The sequence below is a fragment of the Priapulus caudatus genome, unplaced genomic scaffold (genome assembly GCF_000485595.1).
Source record: "Priapulus caudatus unplaced genomic scaffold, Priapulus_caudatus-5.0.1 Scaffold300, whole genome shotgun sequence".
Lineage (NCBI taxonomy): Eukaryota > Metazoa > Priapulida > Priapulimorpha > Priapulimorphida > Priapulidae > Priapulus > Priapulus caudatus.
Genome location: NW_014577361.1, coordinates 283,502 through 290,934, shown reverse-complemented (window position 1 = coordinate 290,934; position 7,433 = coordinate 283,502). Strand labels below are relative to the sequence as shown.

General features: G+C 40.1%; 1 protein-coding gene across 1 annotated transcript in view; it reads left to right on the top strand.

Moving 5' to 3' along the window:
• Positions 1–1,346: 1,346 nt before the first annotated feature.
• LOC106808735 (tyrosine-protein kinase Btk29A-like) overlaps positions 1,347–7,433 on the top strand; it is a 30,068-nt gene continuing 23,981 nt past the window's right edge. The window contains exon 1 of the mRNA XM_014811567.1: positions 1,347–1,447. The gene's annotated coding sequence lies outside the window, so the exon portion shown is untranslated. The remainder of the gene's footprint in view (positions 1,448–7,433) is intronic.

The following is a 7,433-nucleotide window of genomic DNA, read 5'->3' as shown; positions in this document are numbered from 1 at the left end:
TTCGGGGGTTCGAACGAACCCCCTCTTCCCCCGAGCCCCCCCCCAAGCAACAAAATTTTTTTTTTTAATTTGCAAGAATTTCACCTCAGGTCGCTCCATTTTAGTGTAATAATTGCAAATCTCCATCGTGCGGGAGGGTGAACAGTGAACACCCCCCTCCGCACACCCTCCCCCCGCTGCGGCCGTCTTGGCTACCTCGCCTGGTGGCTTCGCGCCCGAGCAGGGCCTGTACAGGGAGGGTCCAGGGAGTCCGAACCCCCCCCTTGCTCGCTGCAGAAAACGCATAATTAAAAAATAAATTATGTGTGCGTGACTGCGTGTGCGTGTGCGCGTGCGCGTGTGTGTCTGTGTGCCTGCGTTCGTGCGTGCGTGCGTGCGTACGTGAGTGTGTTTGGGTGTATGGCGGGTGCGTAGGCCGTGTGCGTCGCGTGTTGGTAGGTGTCCTCCTTTAATGCTTTCATGTCTCGAATAAATCTGTTCAACTCTTGCCTTTTATAAACGCAACTGACAACACATGCATTTAGGACCTATACCTCATGTATATATACGGGTTTACGGAAATATTTTGGCACTTTTACGCGTAAGTTTATTACATATAAATTGTTATAGAACTATGTATAGTTTTTCAGTGTAATTTCCGTTTTCCGCGTGTCACAAAATTTCTTTTGTAAAAAGGTAATTATGAATGAGTGTGCGGCGTGCCTTGTAATTTCTTTGTAAAGGTATTTACACAAATAGTAAAAAGCATTTCTACAATAATATATATAGGTACCGGTATTAGAACATTTTAGTATGACTTGCATGGAAATATTTAGCTATTATAGCGTGGTCGTGGTGCCAGCACTGATCTATATATAGGATATAGTAAATTATATAAGATATATGAGATATCATATACATATATATAATTTATATATATATTTATTTATTTATTTATTTATTTATATATCTATATATAAGTTATATGTGGGTGCCACTGATCTTTTATTATACCCTATGATTATACTAAGTTAGTATAATCAAGAGTAGATAATAACACAGTGATGTTGTTATTATGTGTTATATCTTGGTATAATAGAGATCAGTGATTCAGTGGTGCGTGGCCAGTAGATTAACGACGTCTTGTGTTTGTTAAAGATGCTCACTTATTAAGCGACCCCACCGTATTTGTCAGTGATTTGTCTCCACCTGTATTGTTTTATTTATCTTGAGTTTATACCCACTTGCGTAAACTTTGGTAAAAAAATGCCATTCAAGCGTTTTATTATATTTAATAAGATTTCCATTACACAGTTTAGAAGCAGCAAAGTGTGAACATGGTGTGAAATACACTGTTCTCCTAGCGGTGACTCACTGAGGCACAGTGAGTGTAGTCTCACGGTGATTGTGATTTCGCCTATTCTTACTGCTTAGGTCACACGTAAAGTCAACTCAAGATTAACCGAACGTAAGGATAGGTCTAGTGGTTGAAAGTACTGTTCTCGGGAACCTTATATAAAGCACACTTATTTAATCCCAGCCGTGTAAAACTGCACAGCAACAGTTCAATAGCTAGGTGATGTTGTGGGCTGATTATAAACGCCAGTGGCTGGAGGTACGGTAGCCGTCGGCTCGTTCAGCCCCTTTTTTTCCGTTAAGGTTAGGGTTAGGATTAGGGTTAGGGTTATGGTTTAAGCGGTAGGTTTAGGGTTAGGATTAGGTTCTAGCTCAACTAAACTCTAAAATCGTGAATTTATTTCCCAAGGCGTTTATTTCGAAATCTAGCGCCACCACGCCATCTTTGTTTCGTTAAGTATGAAAGCGAATGGACTCCCGTACCCGTAGCCTCGAGACATTAAGATACGGCTACCGTAGCCACTGCCGATTAATAAGCCATACCGTAACTCCATAGTTTAGCTGCCACGGTCTATGTCTCTCTGGGCACAGGCCCTTGAAGCGTTTCAATAAAATAAAATGCTAAATAAATAGCCTACGAAATCTATTTACTACCAAATTCTTAATGTTTCTATACTCTCTTTAGACATTCACCTATTATTGCCGACAGTTTCCTGTAAATTTCGTCCAAATCCTATCTGCAACATACGCTGCCGGCGGCCATTGCTCTCGTGGCTGCACTGTGCACACTTACACTTATTTATATAATATTACTATATACTATAGGTGCTATAGTGCTATATACTTAATATATATATAAGTGTTAAGCGTGGCTGAGAGGGTCTATGTCCCCGGGGTAACTGCTGAATACCGGTATACCGAAACGTACCCTGGTACTATCTAATATGCCGAACCGTACCTCCCTACTCCACTAACGAGTCTAGGGAGTCGCCTATGCCTACTCCTAACCCGAACATGAACCCTATCCCTAATCCTAACCCTAACCCTAATCCTAACCCTAAACCATATCAAACTAGTGACCAGGGTACGTTCGCGGTATACCGGGTACGTTCCGGCAGTACCCTGGTGGATATAGACCCTATGAGCGTAAGCGTGCACAGTGCAGCCGCGAAAGCAAGGCCGCCGGCAGGCGTATGTTGCAGATAGGATTTGGACGGAATTTACAGGAAACATTTGGCAATAATAGGTGAAAGAGAGTATAGAAACCGTTAAGAATTTCGGTAGTAAATAGATTTCGTATATATTTTAGCAATTATATTTTATTGAAACGCTTCAACTTCAAGTGCTGTGTCCCTGGGTACTGCGCGGAACGTAGCCTGGGTACGTCGCGGTATACCGGAACGTACCCTTATTTAATATGCCGGCGACCGTACCTCACCTACTCCACTAACGGGAGTCTAGGCCCTAACCCTAACCCTAACCATATCAGCATAGTTACCAGGGTACGTTCCAGCAGTACCCAGGGAGACATGGACCCTATCAGCCATAGTTTTAGCACACACCTGTGTGACACACTGACACAGTGTCAGCAAGGCACCTGGAATGTTTCAATGATAAAATTATAGTAAATAAACACGAAAATGTATTTACTACCAAAAGTCTTAATGTTTTTTCTACTTTCTTTGGCTATTATTAGTATACTGATATTGATAATCTGTAAATGCTTTCAAATGCTCCTCTTCATTACAACTACACCCATGCACAGCGCTGTGCGCAAACAATAAAAATGTTATTTGACTTATGTGTTTTCCTCTATAAATTAATTTTTGCTCGTCTGTGACTTGACACAGTATTAATGTGTTAATTTCATGCAACTTTTAATTACTATTATTATACGTCATTGATCCCAGCATCATTTACCACATTACCAATATTTTATTCTCTTCATATTATGAGTGAAACAATGCGAATGGCCATGTCTGCTGTCACTGCAATACGTACAAAATGTACATGATTAGGCCTTTTGCTTTACAGCACTGAGCATCACGTGAGCAGAGCGCATGCAGCACATGTTTAAATAATATCCGGACAACCAAAACTCTTGAGGGACAACCATATGCTACTCTCTTGGTTGTCCTCCTGACAACCCAAAAAAAAACTTAAAATTGAGCACTGAATATGTATGAGTAAATACTAATGCCAGACACATTAATATTTTTCGGGTCGAGTTTTGGTGCCAAACGCGAGCTTTTGTGTGCAGACGACCTCCACGAACAAAAACTTTCGGTTTTCAGAGCTTTTCAGAATTTTGGATAATAGATTGTGTACTGTACGTGCACAGCGCCGCATGCGTGCGGTGTAATGGCGTGTTGCAGAGGAGCATTTGAATGGCATTTACGGGAAATTATCAGTATTAATACGCGAAAGAGAGTAGAGAAACATTAAGAGTTTGGTAGTAAATACATTTCGTGTTTATTTACCATAATTTTGTTATTGAATCGTTCCAAGTGCCTGTGGATTATCATCTCAGATTAGTTTAGCACATATATGCAAACTATATATACCAGGGTACCAAACTAGGATTGTGAAATATGGTTGCTAGCTCTATTTTCTCATTTTTCAACGTACATGTAATACAATAACATAACTCAACGAGAATTCAGCTAAAATGCTAAACACACACAAGCAGGACTACAGTAAAGGCAGTAACTGGCAGGGCATAGTAATTAGTATGGAAATTTTAGATCATGTGTATTAGACTTACTAGATATAAAAGTGCAGTTACTTGTGAGACAGTTATACACACCCATGAGTAGTGTGTTACCAGGGACAGATCTGCATGCTGCCATACCATCGCATAAAATCGTGTAGCATTGGATAAGTGTGTTTGTGTGTCCAGCAACACACTAGCCATAACTCACTGCACTCTAGATACAATAACATAGATCTCTGACTGGGATTTTGATCCCTTTCTGCGTTTCCTATGAAGCAGGGTGATGACTGATTCATCAATTGATGGGAGTTTTATAATTAGTTGGTTTTAATAGATAGAGCACTGACCGCCAAATATTGCTCTAGGATGCCGTTGTCAGAAACAAAATTAGTATTAACATTAGTCTCAACCTTTAACTTTTTCTCGTAGGCTATTGACAGAATCGTGTTTCGAAAACAGATCAAAAAATTGTCTTGCATTTTTGATTTTTTTGTAACTTTACGATGTTTACGTCAACAATATAGGAGACAAAGATAATGTCAAGACTAATTTTGTTTCTGACAATGGGCCCCAGGTGAAATGAGTTCATTGAGTGATTCTTCACCATCCGGCCACTCTTCACAGGGAACAACCATCGGGTTTTAAGATGGGAGGTATACACAGTCAAGTTTTAGGTACTATTAGACCAGCAGTCTCTGTGAGTGTATAAAATAAACCAAAGCGACAGGGAATCGGTCTAGCTCGAGTGACAGTGGATCTGATATCTAAGGCTGAGCAGACCTGAGAGGCACGACAGACTGTTACTAGATTTTGCATTGTTATTTCCTGAGCATATCACCTGATCTGGATGTGTGGAAAAGTGTACACGTTTCACATGTTCAACCAATGTTGAGATAAGGAAGTGCAAATGAAATCGTAAATTATCCCCCTGAGTCAATCAATTGGTTATGACACTTCTCCAAGACAGAATTTGGAATGGCTCCTAACACTGTGTTTTGTTCTGTGTGCCTGCGTTCGTGCGTGCGTGCGTGCGTACGTGAGTGTGTTTGGGTGTATGGCGGGTGCGTAGGCCGTGTGCGTCCGCGTGTTGGTAGGTGTCCTCCTTTAATCCTTTCATGTCTCGAATAAATCTGTTCAACTCTTGCCTTTTATAAACGCACTGACACACATGCATTTAGGACCTATACCTCATGTATATATACGGGTTTACGGGAATATTTTTGGCCTTTTACGCGTAAGTTTATTACTATAAATTGTTATAGGACCTATGTATAGTTTTCAGTGTAATTTCCGTTTTCCGCGTGTCACAAAATTTCTTTTTGTAAAAAAGGTAATTATGAATGAGTGTGCCGCGTGCCTTGTAATTTCTTTGTAAAGGTATTTACACAAATAGTAAAAAGCATTTCTACATAATATATATAGGTACCGGTATTAGAACATTTTAGTATGCTTGCATGGAAATATAAGCTATTATAGCGTGGTCGTGGTGCCAGCACTGATCTATATATAGGATATAGTAGTTATATAAGATATATGAGATATATATACATATATATATTTATATATATATTTATTTATTTATTTATTTATTTATATATCTATATATAAGTTATATGTGGGTGCCACTGATCTTTATTATACCTATGATTATACTAAGTTAGTATAATCAAGAGTAGATAATAATACAGTGATGTGTTATTATGTGTTATACTCTTGGTATAATAGAGATCAGTGATTCAGTGGTGCGTGCCAGTAGATTAACGACGTTCTTGTGTTTGTTAAAGATGCTCACTTATTAAGCGACCCCACCGTATTTGTCAGTGATTTGTCCCCACCTGTATTGTTTTATTTATCTTGAGTTTATACCCACTTGCGTAAAACTTTGGTAAAAAAATGCCATTCAAGCGTTTTATTATATTTTAATAAGATTTCCATACACAGTTTAGAAGCAGCAAAGTGTGAACATGTGTGAATACACTGTTCTCTAGCGGTGACTCACTGAGGCACAGTGAGTGTAGTCTCACGGTGATTGTGATTTCGCCTATTCTTACTCTTACTCTTACTCTTAGGTCACACGGTCTTAACTTAAGGTATAGGGAGGAAATGCAGAAATTGCGGCACAATCTAAACGGGCTCGACTAGGCTCGTGATAGTCGGTGTATAGTCAATCATGGTAAAGGAAAAGCCATCAGCTGTGCCGAAATTGTGAGGTCACAGTTCAAAGTCAATGAGGCACAGAGGCAGATTTAGCCATTTTCTGAGGACCATGGTCTGACGGAGCGATTTGAAAAACTTTTCTGTTTCAGCGGTGCTAGCATTTTTATGGGCATTATGAAAGACATTGAAATCTACTTTCTGTCTGACAGCGACGTGCGAAGAGTAGTGTCAGATAACCTTTTTGACCTCAAACTAAGAACAAAGAGGAGGGTTAAAACCATGGATTTGTTGACTGTCGATGTTAGAAAGATATTTGACTGCCGGGTTTGCTAGTAGATCGTATATCATGCCTGGATGGTATGATTGAGGCTACAATGTCACAGTAGAAATTTTCAAATAGCTAAATTGGTTATTTTAAGAAGGTTTATGCTGTTAAATCCTCATTTCTGATGGCATTCTGTACTGTCAGTATGTTACATGTAACCGTATGCCACTGGCCAGTGGCTTACTGCCAGTGAGATGTGTTGGTGGTTACTGTTAGTTTTGGCGCTGCGTTAATTGGTTACAGGTGGCAGCCTCTCTATTGCAAGCCTGTAGGCTTGCGTAGGTAAATGATGAGTGGCTTACCTATTCTGTCTTGCAGAAATAGTTGTTGCTACTACGTACGATGGGAAGCTTCCATCTTTCAATCTGAAGACACTTAAACGGTACACGCCATCTCGTGGCAACTATTCAGTAACGATCACAACGGAACATCCTTTTGAGAAGGTTTCCTGATACCATCCCTGTGATCATTCCACGTTTTCGCGTGTATGTGAAACACATTTTGGGACTAACAGGGTTTACTAGAATCCGCCACGCACCTCCACCACAGAGTCACCGCCAGCGTAGACTGTTAAGATGAGCGCTGTCGCTCCGCGGACACTTGTTGGTATGCGAATGAATAAGGGCTAGGGGTTTTGATATTTTAAAAAAAGAAGCAATTAGGTAGGGTTTGGCAAATTTATATAGCATATTATATAAGACACAAACAGTCTGTGGTGTCACACTCGTCTGGTTCGTTTTACAAGATTTCATTGACAATATCTTTAATGCAAATAGGTATTTCGCTCTCCACCCTGCCGATAAAACGTCTATATTAGAGTAAAGATTTAGCAAAACATGTCGGAACGCAGCATAACTATTTATTTGCAAGCGCCATCACTACAAAGCGGGTATAGCGCCATCC